The sequence below is a fragment of the Helianthus annuus genome, chromosome 5 (assembly GCF_002127325.2).
Source record: "Helianthus annuus cultivar XRQ/B chromosome 5, HanXRQr2.0-SUNRISE, whole genome shotgun sequence".
NCBI lineage: Eukaryota > Viridiplantae > Streptophyta > Magnoliopsida > Asterales > Asteraceae > Helianthus > Helianthus annuus.
Window position 1 is genome coordinate 104,369,127 of NC_035437.2, and position 15,481 is coordinate 104,384,607.

At 33.9% G+C, this 15,481-nt stretch overlaps 1 long non-coding RNA gene across 4 annotated transcripts; it reads left to right on the forward strand.

The window, feature by feature from the left end:
- Positions 1-10,954: 10,954 nt before the first annotated feature.
- On the forward strand, positions 10,955-15,246 carry LOC110940953. Of its 4 annotated transcripts, none has more exons than XR_004892655.1 (8): positions 10,955-11,335; positions 11,484-11,558; positions 11,789-12,084; positions 12,867-13,005; positions 13,415-13,512; positions 14,310-14,425; positions 14,556-14,594; positions 14,723-15,133. It is a non-coding gene; the product is annotated as an uncharacterized LOC110940953 (long non-coding RNA). The 4 variants fall into 4 exon arrangements; XR_002593707.2 differs by lacking the exon at positions 14,556-14,594 and having other exon boundaries at positions 10,958-11,335; positions 11,789-11,896; positions 11,987-12,084; positions 14,723-15,246; XR_002593708.2 differs by lacking the exon at positions 14,556-14,594 and having other exon boundaries at positions 10,958-11,335; positions 11,789-11,853; positions 11,987-12,084; positions 14,723-15,246.
- Positions 15,247-15,481: the final 235 nt, after the last annotated feature.

The window sequence follows — 15,481 nt, forward strand, 5'->3', positions numbered from 1 at the left end:
ACATAGGTGTAGGAATACAAAGGTTGGTAGTTAATATACTATGTTGTAGATTATTATAATGTGTTGGGATTTGTATTATGTTATCCAACATGGTATGAGAGCAGTTAATAAACACAGCATTCACTGCTCCGATACCATAATGGATAATAAATATAAATTCTAAACTTTTTTTAAAAGTGTTTAGACAGTATATAAAATATAAATTATATAAATTCCAGATTCTTACAAAAATAAAAGAAAATGGTCGACTAGGGATTGCAGTAACACCAAAAAATAGCGATTCATCTTTCTGGAACAAGTTTATCTTGCAACACATGATGGTGTTAGTCTCGTCGTAGTGAGCACCTATGGGTTTTTGTTGTGACTAGCATGCGATGTAAGAATAAATATTGGTCGGGGGATAGTGTAGTAAATGCTTAAGCAATTATCTAGATAAAAAAAATTGAATATCCCGTCTCTATGGGGAGGAGGAGTTAAAAACATCTTGAATAGCTGACTTCATAGCATTAAACATTCTTCATCATGGGCCTTTTCGTTGGCATTGTTCATCGGTCTACAACCTCGACCTTCATTTGGTGTTCATAAGCTCTATCCGAAGGATAATGAATTGAAGTAAAGTTCCATTGGATTCAAGTTTTGTTTTCATCTTTATTTTCCAACCTAATGTAGTTATTTTTAGTGTAATTATAGGGTAAAAATGGGGGAAAGGATGTGAATGCTCAAACAGATTGAAGCAAGATTGAGCTTCATACACCGAGTTTGATTATGTTTGTGATTTTAAACAAGCATATTTTAAATAGAAATAATAGTATTTATATCCTACGATGTAAACTACATTATAAGTATTCTAATTTATAAAAATATACAAATATATATGTATTATGTTACAAGGAATGTTATATTTATAAATACATATAAAATATACCTTGATCATATATATGTAAATAATACATAAGACGAGCTTGAGCATATATTAGTTTGGTTAAGTTATCTTAAAGTGAACCACTTCCGGTCAGGTCGATTAAATCGGTCAGCCAAATTCTTGAATTCAAGCTGTGTTCAGTTTTCAATGTAAATGGTCCATGCAAATAACTTGTGTTTAAAAGTGTTAGATTTAATCCCACATATGTGTAGGAAATAGGGGAGTTTTTCGGGTTGTTTTCTTGGTTTTGGGTATCTAAGGTCAGGTTGTTTCGGTTTTGAAAACTAAAAAATTTATCCAATAACCAAACCATTCTAGGTTTGGTTTCTTCGGTGTTCAGGTTTTATCGGGTCGGGTTTCGGGTTAGTATAGTTTTAACGGCTCCAGATTTCAACTTCTCAAGTAAACAAATGTAAAACACATTCTGATTTCAAATAAAGAGTAAAAGATCAAACTTTAAGCAGATGTGAAACTGGGTTGAAACTTGAAAGTCATATGGAGTTCGATTACGAAACCGTGAAAGTCATATGTCATATGAAGTTCAATTACGAAACTTGATTACAAGGTTGCAACAGGTTTAGGGTCTAATACTCTGATCATCGATGTAGTTTTAAATAAGTAAATATATATAAATATAATATAGTATATGATCGATATCAATTTATATTATTATAAAGGATATTAATTGTATAAATATATAAATTGGGGATTGACTTCGAGGTAGGATTTATCTGGATTTAAATTTGATGTTTAAAGTTGTTCAGGTTTTCGGGTTAACCCGAAACACTAAAACTATATCCATTACCCAAACCGTTTAAAGTCAATTAGGTTCGGGTTTGCTATACACTGGGTTCGAGTAATTCGGGTATGAAATATAGTTTCTCGGGTTGGGTGGCATCGAGTCGCGTTTCAGATAAAATGAACACCCCTAGTAGGAAAAGAAAGGTTGCTAGTTAATATAGTTGTTTTTAAAAGTGTTAGATTTAATCCCACATAGGTGTAGGAATACAAAGGTTGGTAGTTAATATACTATGTTGTAGATTATAATAATGTGTTGGGATTTGTATTATGTTATCCAACATGGTATGGGAGTAGGTAATAAATAGAGCATTACATGCTCTGATACCATAATGGATAATTAATATAAATTCTAAACTTTTTTTAAAGCGTCTAGACACTATATAAAATATAAATTATATAAATTCCAGATTGTTACAAAAATAAAAGAAAATGGTCGACTACGGATTGCAGTAACACCAAAAGTAGCGATCCATATTTCTGGAACAAGTTTATCTTGCAACACAAGACGGTGTTAGTCTCGTAGTAGTGAGCACCTATGGGTTTTTGTTGTGACTAGCATGTGATGTGAGAATAAATATTGGTCGGGGGATAGTGTAGTAAATGCTTAAGCAATTATGTAGTTGAAAAAATTGAATGTCCCCGTCTCTATGGGGAGGAGGACTTGAAAACATCTTGAATAGCTGACTTCATAGCATTAAATGTTCTTCATCATGGGCCACTTTCGTTGGCATTGTTCATCGGTATACAACCTTGACCTTCGTTTAGTGTTCGTAAGCTCTATCTGATGGATAATGAATTGAAGTAAAGTTCCGTTAGATTCAAGTTTTGTTTTCATCTTTATTTATCAATATAAATTGTTATTCTATGCTAACATTAGTAAGATTAAAAAAAGAAAAGAAATAAGAATTAGAGTAAAATGCAAAATCGTCCCTGAGTTTTGTGCATTTTTTACTGTTACATCTGTTTTTTACCGGACCCTGACATTTCAATTTTTGTTGTCATTTTCATCCAAATCATTAAGTCAGTTAAAATATTTCATTAACTCGGGGGCGATTTTGGTAATTCTCAAACCTTAGGGGCAATTTTGACAATTTACCCATTTATTCTTTTTTATCTTTAAATAAAAAAACAATAAAAATAATTATAAATAATTTATATATATAGGGTAGGGTTTATGCGAGAACCACCCTTATTGCGAGAACCGCGAGAACCAATGTGAACAGGGGGCAATTTTGTAAATACCAAACAATTTTAAAAAACCCGCTTACCTGCTGCCCTTTTACTATCGGACTTTAAACAAAAATTAAAATACATTTAATACAAACTTTCATGTCCAATCTACAAACTCTGATTACATCCATGTATCTAAACATTTCTCAACCTGAATCTATCAAGAATTTGTCGATTACAGTCGATTTCATCATCGTCTCGAATTCATCACTTCACCATCATCAGTTCACCATATTAAAGCATCTGGATTGAGATTTTATCTCAGATTTGAGATTTTACCAACAGATATTTCATATTTCATCATATAATCGAGGTTAGTTCCCAAAATTCGTCCAGTGATTATAAGAATAGATGATTCAATGAGTGTGTCACTACGACGGTATCGCTGGGAATCCATCGCCGCCACCAACGGAATTGTTGACGGATTTGTAATATAGATATTGTCAAATAAATCGAGAAACCGTCTGCAAGTTTATATAATTCGTTTATACTGTTATATGATAGATAATTTGTCGTTTGTACTCTTATATGATATATAATTTGTCGATTCAAACTTCGTTTTGTATTGTGTGATATATAGTTATGCACATGTGCATATTTTGACATCATAGGTTTAACAGAATTGGATATTAAGGTAATTTTTTGTAATATGTAGTTATGCACATGTGCATAGACTGTAATAATAAGTCAATATGCACATGTGCATAGTGTGCAATAACATGTAAATAAGTTAGTTAATGTTGATGCAGATGACATTGAATAAGGTATTTAGTTGTATTTTGGTGTGATGTATAGTGAGATGCACAAGTATAAAATAAAGGGAGTAAGGATCTAAAAGAATGTGATATGATACGGAGGACGATGACGGACGTAATATTGAAACAAAGAGTTAAAATAGGTTGCTTAATATTTAACGATGCAATTGGGTAGAGATGCACATGTGCATTACTTTTAGTTTTTATGTTAAATGTTAAATGATGTTGTCATTCATTTAAACACATATATTATACCATATGCAGATGTAGATATAGGAAAAGACATACAAAGGAGGACAAGTAAATATGCAGATGTAGATATAGGAAAATACATACAAGGGAGGACAAGTAAGCGGAAGAAAATGAAACATTGGGCCAAGATGATAGTGAAATGCGTGTGGACAAGAAAAAGAAGGTTGAAAAATCAACATTAAAGATGAGGCGTTATAGTAATGACAATATGGTGGACAGCAACGTTGATGGTATGTGTTGTAAAGTTGTGTTAATACAAAGTTGAATATACACATGTGTAAAATTATTTATGAAAATTATATAACGTGTGTTTCTGTTTTTTTTACACGTGTGTTATGAATTTGGCAAAGGATACCATACATGGGTTGATGCATGAAGAATCTAGGAAAATGTTAGAGGAAGAATCAACAAAGTAGAAGGAGTGTTGGAGGAGGTTGAACAAATGGGAAGAAGATAAATAAAGAGTATTTTAGTAATTAGTAGGAGTGTTGTAGGTAGGTGGTTAGTGGAAACAATATTTCTTATTTTTGTTTTGTTGGTATTAACGGTGATATTGAGTGGTATTGTGATACAAACAAGTTTGTGTTTTGAAAGATGATGTATGCACATATGCATAAATTTGGTTAATTTAAAATGGTGGTTGATGGTTTAGTTATATTGGTTAGTTGATGATGTACTACGTTGTTTGGTATCGTATGAGGGTTATTGAATGCACATGTGCATAATTTGAAAATGTATACATATTGGTAATTTATTTACATGTTTGGTATGGTATGAAGGTTTTTGGATGCACATGTGCATAATTTGAAATTGGTATACACGTTGGTAGTATATCCATGGATGGTAATGTAGATGATGATGTAATAGGTTGTTTGGTAGTGTATGAAGGTTAATGCGCATGTGCATAGTTTGAAAATGTATACATATGTGTAATATATTTATACATTTGGTATGGTAGAGAGGTTTTTGTATGCATACGTGTGTGCATAATTTGAAATTGGTATACATGGTAGTAATATATCCATAGATGGTAATGTATATGGAAATGAACTGATATAGGTTATGTTAAAGTTGTATGTCACATGCACATTTGCATTAATAATACATGTTAGGTATTCAGGAATTAAAGTACATATGATTTTGTTTAGTACATATGATTTTGTTTAATAATTGAGTGATAAAAAAGCATCATCCATGCAATCATAAACATCGGAAATTTGTAATCATAATATCAGAATACATAGTTTAAATGATGTTTAATCGAGTAGTTCAACGTAAACATGTAGGTCAAATTGAATGTAAACATGTTAAATTAAATGTAAACAATAATTCAACATAATCAAATTGAACGTAGCCGTTTCAAAATAAATGTAAACAAGTTCAACATAGATGAGTGTTTCAACTTGAATGTAAACAGTTCAGACTAAATGTAAAACAAACAATAAAACAAAATGATCAATATTTGATGACGAACTTAATCAGATTTAGGATGGTTGGTTGCATTATGTCGTCTGGATGAACATATAAGGGGTTGTTCATGTACATTTATGTATGTAGGGTCTTCATAGTCATCGTAAGTATCTTCATCAGTATCATTATCATCATCGGAACAAGAATCTGTTTCATCGCTAGGGGGTCTAGAATTCTAGTAGCAATAGTAGCAGCTTCATTGTGTATGAATGTTCCTGAATATAAAAAGAATGTTAAAAAGTGAATAATGAAATGGTAAAAAAGTGATATTTAATAAGGTAAATGTTATGTGTAAGAATGTTGTATAAATGATAAACATATTATTGGTGATGATTATAGGGTAATGGTAACGTGATGCACATGTGCATGATTATGTACTGATATTGTGAACAAAGTATTGTTGATGATTATAGGGTAATGGTAACGTGCTGACATGTGCAGGATGTAGATTATTGGTGATGGCTATATGGTAATGGTAAAGTGTTGCACAGGTGCATGATGGTATATTTATAGGGTAACGGTAAAGTGATGCACATGTGCAACATGGTGTAGTTATAGGGTAATGGTAAAGTGCTGCACATGTGCATGAGCAAATTTTCAGCGGATGCATAATATTTCAGCGGATGGACATCAGGTTTGAGCGAATGGACAATTTTGTGAATGGACATATTTTCAGTGAATGAATCAGCAGCGAATATACTTGTTTTTCAGTGAATGAATCAGCTTAAACAAAATCCTAACTTCGAGCGAATGAACTTAAATCTAGCGAATGAACTTAAATCTGAGCCGATGAAGTCTAATCTGCGGATGTACTTATTCCTAATAAGCAGACGAACAATACTGCGAATGAACGTTAATGCAGCGGATAAACAATTTAATCCAGACCCATTAAATTTGATCTGTTAATTCTGCAGATGTAGTTAAAATCTGCAGATTGATTTAACTTCTGCAGATGGAAGGTTCAGCGACTGGACAGATATACTGCGGATGGTGTAATCTATGCGGCGGATGTACTTGATCAGCGAATAAACCAGTTTCTGCAAATAAACTGATTCCATCGAATGGACTGAATTGGTTCCAGCAGATGAAAGTTTTGTTTCTGCGAATGAACTAAAATGCAAATGAACTGATTCTAACAGATTTGGGTTCGTGCTTATGTAACAATGTACTTGATCTTGGTCATTGATTGTGCAAACAGACAACACAGTAACACAATCACTTGCGAACCGATGTAGATCTGTCACAAACTGATTCAATGCAACAAACAAAATGTAGATATGTGAATGAAAACCTGGATTCGTGTGAATATGTAACTTGCAGATTCGTATATAACCAATCAGATTGTAAATACGAATGAACCTGAATAGATCCGTATAAAATACACGACACTTCGTATAAGTATATGGTAATGGTAAAGTGTTCCACACGTGCAGGATGGTGTATTTATAGGGTAATTGTAAAGTGTTGCACATGTGCAAGATGGTGTATTTATACAAAAAATCACGTCCAACACTCGAATTGCATCAACAATTCTCAATTCTCAGGCATCACCAGTTCTCAGTAGTTCGTCTTCGTCCCAATTACATTCTTAACAAAAAAAAGTAATATAATGATTCACTTGTGCATAAACTCAGATTTAATTACTAAAAAATAATAAAAATAATACTAAATAATCAATAGCTTCTAACCTTTTTGTTTAACATTCACATATTCGTCTTCCGTTGCACATGTGCATGGTGGTGTATTTATACAAAAATCATGTTTGACACCCGAATTGCATCAACAATTCTCAGTTCACAGGCATCAACAGTTCTCAGTAGTTCGTCTTTGTCCCATTTTCGTCCCGATTACATCTGTAGTTCGTCTTCGTCATATCGATAGCAACACACCATAAACCATTCATCATATCGATTTCACCATCTGATATTCCAAAATTCACCATCTAATTGGAATTTTTGCTCCAAAATGTGTATTGTAATCGATATTATTGCAGTATGAACGTGAACAGGGGCTGGAAATACAGAACAGGAGCACGTGTAAGAGACGATCTCTCGAATGAAACCCTAGATTGTAAGAGACAATCGTCAATGTATACAATCTCCGTAGTGAAATTGGAGAGATAAGTCGCCGTCGTCAATGTATACAATCTCTCGAATGAAACCCTAGATTGTAAGAGACGATCGTGAACAGGGGCTAGAAATACAGAACAGGAGCGTGTGTTTTTTATTAGATGCCACTTAATTACAATTTTGCCATGTGTTCACACTGGTTCTCGCGGTTCTCGCAATAAAGGGTGGTTCCTAACGGATCCTTATCCTATATATATATATATATATATATATACACAAACACACATACACACACACACACATAGTGTTGGGCTTGGCTAAAAATGGGCAAAACTCTAAAAACCGTAGGAACGATTCTCTGTTGGTACACAATGTCTATCGCCTACGTCATCAGTCTAGGTCGTGTCAGTAGCTTGTAATAGGAGTTAAAGTGTAAAAGTTTAAGTTTATTTGTGTTTTGTACCATTTCGCACGAAATGGAGTTTGTTAGGCCAGGTCGCACGAAATGGACTTTGCCATTTCGTGCAAAATGGACTTGCCAACTCGTGCGATTTGGATTCCCTATAAATAGGGATGTTGTGTTTTCCATTGGTGACATTCTGGTGAAATCTCTCACGAATTGCTGTCAAATTCTCTGCTTGTATTAACATCTAATATCAATGGAAAACCAGTTTAAAGTGTATTTCTCTGCTTCTACTCACATTCTAACACCGATTCAAGGTTACTAGTTTGTTTCCGCCTCTCTAGTGACCTAGATTTGTCTCAGACCGACTCATTTAGGTCGTATCTCGATCCTACATTCTCAACCACAAGATCTAATGATTTTGTGGCTGAGATTGATGCGATAACATTTTTTGTAAATATTAGGAACCTTAGAACTACAAGGAGAGGTAGAATGAGAGAATCCAAACAAGTGTACACATGCTAGTCACATGTCATTTCCCTTATCATATATAAACTTCCATAATTTTTTTATTCGTGATTTTTTTTAAATTACACCATAAAACCCAAGGTTTTTTTTTATCGTTCCAATAAGTATACCATTGATATACTTTTTGAAAGTACTGAATTAGGTCTTTTATGACATTTTCAACTGAGTTTTTTTATAGAGTTTTCAAGTTGGTTTATTATGGTGTTTTATGGCGTTTTCAACTATGGTTTTCATGGTGTTTTTTTTTCTGAATTAGGAGTTTTTATAATGTTTTCAACTGAATGTTTCATGGTGTTTTTCTCAACTGAGTCTGAGTGTTTTATGACATTTTTCAACTGGACATTTTATGGTGTTTTCCTGAACTTGGTATTTTTATAGCATTTTCAAATGGATTTTGCATGGTATTTTTATAGTATTTTCAACTGAGTTTTTCATGGTGTTTTTCTTCTGAAAGTGTGTTTTTATGGTGTTTCTTAACTGAACATTTGATGGTGTTTTTCTGAACTGGGCTTTATGATGACGTATTTGAATTGGATATTATTTTGTGTGTTTTTCTAAACTGGATCTTTTATGGCGTTTTAATTGTACATTTTTCATGGTGTTTTCGGAAAACTCCATTAAAACACCAACATTCATGAACACCTAGTTCATGTCATTTTTTTTAATTTGAAAACTATAACAATAATATACTCGTTAGAAGATAATAATGCACTCGATATGGTGTATTTTTTTTAACTAATAATCATATATAAAAACTAAGGGCCTTTAAAAAAGATGGTGGAAAATGCTGGTGAGTTGCATGTGCATGGTTTTTGGCATGTAAGTGGTATGTGCATGAATTTTTTGACAATATTGCCTTTAGTTTAAATTAGCACCAGTATCACATGTCAAAACCAAAATCGTTCCAATAGTTTTTAAAGTTTAGACTGTTATAGAATATCCCGACCCGTTCTATAAAAATAATAGTAAATTAATTCTAATAATATATACATATTACACACACATTTATAATTTTATATATACACACACTATCTCTTCTCCACATCCACCTCCATCACCACTACCAGCACCAGTGCCACTACAACCACCTCGTCTATCTCGTCACTCGTACATCCTCTACACTCGTCGACCCGTCGTATCAAACATCACTAATTTATTATTATTATTTTATTTAAAGATAATAAAGAAAATTTTAAAAAATAAGTGTGTGTATATAAATGTGTGTATATGTACATATATATCATATTTTTAATTATTTTTATTTAAAGATAAAAATAAAATTTTAAAAATTAAAAACAAACAATAAATAGGTGAATTGCCAAAATCGTCCATGAGTTAACCATACATTTTAACTTAGTTATTGATTTGGATGGCAATGACAACAAAAATGAAACGTCACGAGCCCAGTTACCAAAAAAATATTATTTTGTATGTAACAGACAAAAATGACCAAATGTCACTGACTATTTTAGCATTTTACTCTTCTAATTATGATGTTTACACGTATCTTAATACATTATTATTTACATTTGATGCACATCAGTGATGCATGACATCATGAGAAGGTTTTAGGAATTGAATCGTGTTACAAGTGTTGGTTTGGTTTGGTTTTTTATTAAGTCGCTTGCCTTGTGTTCGTTTTAGGTGCCTAGGCCTCTCCTCGTCTAAGCTTTGGTTGGATGGTACGAGCGTATGCCTTATAATATGGGTGTTGGTTGGGTTATAGGTAGGGGTTTCATTGTTTCAAAGTTGAGTTACCATCCTATTGAATTGTAACACCTTGATGAACAAGTTATCGAAATCTATTACATATGAAAGATTATGTTTTAATAATAATAATGAGAGCCATATGTCGATATATAGCTGAGAATTACCCAAACCAAGGAACTTTGGGTCAGTGGCGGACTCAATATTTTTTTCTCATGGGGGCAATTGTAACATCCGCTGAAAACGGATCCCTGAAACCTGACTTGTATTGTAAACCATATCCGAGATGTGCGAATAAATGCGAGTTTTATAGTTTATTTTTAATGGTTGATTACATGAATTGGTAGTACTAGTTACTAGATAAAACTATATATATGCAAGTGATTAATAATAATAACAAAATAAACAAAGTATATATATATATGTGTATAAATAACAATCTTTATTTATGTGTAGGTGAAATAAATATTAATATATTATTTATGTGTAGATGAAATATAGGGTCTGTAAAAGTGATGGATCAAAGTGACAACTCATTAACTCTTACTATTTATTTACTTTAATATAGTTTTTAACCTTTTTTTCTATTGTCCTATATATTAATATTAATATTAATATTAATATTAATATTTAATATTTAATATTTAATATTTAATATTTAATATTTAATATTTAATATTATTATTATTATTATTATTATTATTATTATTATTATTATTATTATTATTATTATTATTAAAGGAACAAAATGAACAAGGGTTTTTTTGGGATTTCACCAAGACACGTGGGTGTTTCCCTAACCTCCACAGCTTCCCATCCCATTAGTTTATACGGTATCAAATATCAGGAGAGGGACAGATTTGAGAGAGCGGTGATGGAGGATCCGGCCGTCGTCTCCGGCCGGCCACCATCGGGTTAAACCGCTGGTGATGGTATGGTGGTTTTGACGCAGCAAACAACGATGGTAGTTGACGGCGACCGTAACCACTGTGGATTCTAGGGTTCCGGGGGAAGAAAGAGAGAAAGGGAAAGCTGATGGGGTTGCAGCGGCGCCACGGCCCTACGGCGCGTCACCTCCTCCTCTGTTTCTTTACCTTTTAGTTATACATCTCGCTCTTCTTTAGCTCGGTGTTCTACGACTTTTGTGAACGGCATTAATGGCGTCTCATGGCGGCGATGGTCGTTGGTTGCTTGCCAGGTATGTGAAACGCTCTTTGTAGGCTTTGTTGTCTTCCTTTTTCATTATTTATCGGTGTTCTTTGCGTTTCGAATTCTTGAATTGCATTTGATAATTTGGTGTTGTGTATACTAATTTGTTGACTGATTAATTATTTGTCATGTTGTAGGGTTGATATTGTTGTTCTGTTGCTGCTTCAAGTTGGAAAAGGAGTTTTTTCTCCAACCCTATGCAGTTGATTCAGGTGATTTATAAAATTTTAGGCATTTAGGTTTATGCTGTTTTTGGTGTCTTTTTGTTCTTTTAGGTTTTGTATTTTTTTTAAGGCGTGTTGAATATTGTTTATCTGACGTTTGATTTTTCGTTTTTCTTTCTGATTTGTGTGTTTAGTTTTGCTTTGGTTAGCTGATGATGTCTAATAAACTATGGTTTCGGGTACAATATTGATGATTTTGTTGCTGTCATTGTTTTCAGGCGTTGTAGAGGATATTTTAATCAGGTGTTGCTTGGCGAGATCCAAAGAGTATCCTCGAGGGAAGGTAGGGCTGCCGTTAAACTTCATTGATAATGGGTTTTTCAACAGTAAGTTCGTTAGTTTCAATGAAATTATATATTTATATGTGTTTTTCTTGAGATTGTGTTTGCTTCGTTGGATATTTTGACTTTGTTCAGGTGCATGACATCAGATTATGATGCAATATCCATCATATTTGATGTTCATAGATATGCCAAAACACCAAAAGATGCAGTTGCAGAAGTGGTTAAAGCAGGTGTCTATGTCTTATTTACTACTTTTTATTATTTAGGTAACAAAAACATTCGCCCAGTGATTCAGAAGCTGTTAGACCATGTGTAGTGGTACACATGAATAATGCCCCCACCCATGGGCATTGTGTGACACGTGTCATCCCAGTCAGCAAAGGGGCATTATGGGCGTTTTTCACAAATGGGCGTAGTGGAATAATGCCCAATTAATGCCCCATCAATGATTACCTAATTATTTAAAAAAAATAAAAATAAAACAAATAATATTAGTTGGAATATTCTTATTGGACAGACAAAAATTGAGAAAGCATGCACAGGCGTTTTTTAAATAACGCGGAGGGCCATTTTTTGAAAAAAAAAACGCTTAAACATGCCTAGGGGGTGGGGGTGGACGTGTTTGGGCGTGATTGGTGAGGAAAAACGCCAAAATTGATACCACTACGCATGGTCTTATTGTATTGGCTGGGATAAGTGGACGTGGTAGCTTCCCTATGCATGTCGACAAGTTTTTTAAGGCTGATGCTTCTGTTTCTGATACATCACCAGTAGCGTAGTAATTTTTTCCGCATTTACTTGCGAATGGGTCATATTTGGGTTGTGCTTTATCTCAAACGGGTCAATAAAATTTGTTGTATACTTTTCTACATATAAACTAACGAGTAAACAGCTTAGGCGTTTAAGGTTGCTTCTATTGTGTTGGCTCAGGGTCCTCAACACCTCCCTTCTTTCATATAAAGTTTTCCTCTGCTGCGCACAGTTAATAGTGTCGAATGTCTGTTGCAAACAGGTGACAGAGGATGGACGGCAAAGAAATATAAACTCTTAGGCTGGAAGGAGCTATACCACCAATAGAAGTCCAACTTCTACGCAGCTGGATTCCCGCCTTTAGAGACGTCAAAACATGCTACACACTGGTCAACTGACAGGTAGACTGGTACACCTCACATGTTTACCCATATACAAAAAATAACACTATTATCATTGCATTACTACACATTTTAAGCTTAAAAGCATGTACACGTCTAAGAACACGACTTGGGTTTTAGTTATTAGGATGCAATAAGCTTAATCTACTACTATTTGAACTAAGATAATATAATGTTAAATCATATGCATAATCAGCCATCACCTGTAGGAATGAGCTCGGTACCGTAACGGTACCAAAAATACCGGTCCTAAAAAACCTACTTTTTCCGCCTTTACTTGCGAATGGGTCATATTTGGGTTGTGCTTTATCTCAAACGGGTCAATAAAATTTGTTGTATACTTTTCTACATATAAACTAACGAGTAAACAACTTAGGCGTTTAAGGTTGCTTCTATTGTCTTGGCTCAGGGTCCTCAACACCTCCCTTCTTTGCCTCTACAACACTAGAGCACGTGTCCTTCTTTCAAGGCCTTCAACCTGAACTATATCAACAATTTGAGCTCAAGGTGAATATAAGTATTGTTATATGCATTGAAATATATTACAAACACTATAAGATATAAAAAGGTTAACGGTAACCTTTAAAATGGTTCAAATAATAGTGATTTTTTAGGGATATTAATCGGTAGTGTTCATGTTTTGACGAGTCGGACCTGACTTGAACACGACATGGACCTGGATATTATGTCACACATGAAAAGTTATTTTTATTGAAAGAAATATGTTAAATCATGCTTATTTGTTTTTAATAATTTTGAACTTTGGGATAAAACTACCCAAAATAGTTTTAAGTTATTGTTACATAAACACATTTCTAACAAGTAAATGAATGGGTCAAATGGGTACCTCAAACATAGCCCGTTTAGTTAAACGTGTATCCAAGTTTGACCCGCACTTGTATAGACTAAACCCAAATCCATATGACTATGGGGTGTGGAGGGGCTTGGGTTGGGGGCATTGCTCGACACGTGGCAGATGTGGGCTCCACCAGTCCACACCCAAAAAAGTGGGGTGTGGTAGCGGCGTGGCTAGGCTGGCGTGGGTTGCTATGTGGTTTTTTTTATAAAATTGAAAGCTAAAGCCGTTTTATCCCCCCCCCCCCTCTCCAGGCTCAATCCCACGCTAGCGGGGCAACGCCATGGCCAACGCTAGCCCGGTGTTGTCTAGCCAGCGTTGCTTTGCAACTGCCGTCCCAACCCACGCCCCACACCCCACAGTCTAAAGTCGAGCTCATAATAAGTTTCTTCAATTATAAATTTAATTTTAACAAAATCAATAATGCATATGTGGTGGTATACTATAGGAAGTTGCAAACTTTTTATCTGGAGCCATCACCAGCAAAGAGAGTACTAAAGTATACGCAACCTATGGCAAATGCAGCTGAAAAGTCAGAAATGCTAAAACGTCATGACAAAGAAGGTAAAACCCAACTATGTGTTGAGACCATCAATTTTCTTATGAGATTGATTAGCCAATTTCAACCCTACGTTAGGTGTGTTTCTGCTATTAAAATTATTCCTAAAAATTAAAGCTTAATATTTTTTATTAGGTTTTAAAGGCACCAAGGCTATTTGGTTGCTACATCCAAGTAAGAAAGCCAAATAGATTAGTAAATAATGTCAGACAGCTCACATGTTTTAATCCAACCCTGTTTTGACCCGTTACCAAACTCACCCATACTATTGAGCACATATTTGATAAATTACAATTATACAGGTGGGGACCTTGACGTTACATGTCGAACTCATGTCACGATTATAAGTCACGAGAATCAGTTGGTGATTCAACACCAGAATTCTACAATGACATCCTCTTCTTTGGTGTAATCGACATATTAAAAGATTTTGACATCAGCAAAAAAGCATGAGCACGCCTATAAAGTATTCTAATACGACCCGGCTTCCATTTCGCTCACATGCATACAAAAACTCCGGATGACAATTAAGCACTCTACTACAGATGAAGAAAGCAGCAAACACCACAAAGGGAAATCGCCTTGAAAGGTCAACGCAAAGGTCCTTTTGCTTCTAGGTATGTATGTGGACATGTAATCTTTTGGGTCCACTTAATATGTAATATTTTGGTTCAACTAAAACATTTTCTCCAATTCAACCCAGATTGTGTGTATGTACATTGTATAAAGTCCAATTCACACATATCAACGCGCGATGATGAATAACACTAGTTTCACCCAAAAACTTGAGATATACTTGAAGCTTATCAAATAACGATTGGATTGATTTTTCGTGTCATCACACTTGATTTAACCTATGAATATTAAAATATTGGTATTTACTCAAAGTATTAAAATATTAAAATATTTTCGTGTCATCACACTTGAATATTAAAATATTGGTTAGAAATATAGATATGTATAACTAAAAATGTTATTATTGTTATAATTTAATATAATGAATTTTGTTTAAATAAACAAGTTTCCATTTCAAGTGCTCATTTTTACTAGTTACATGACAT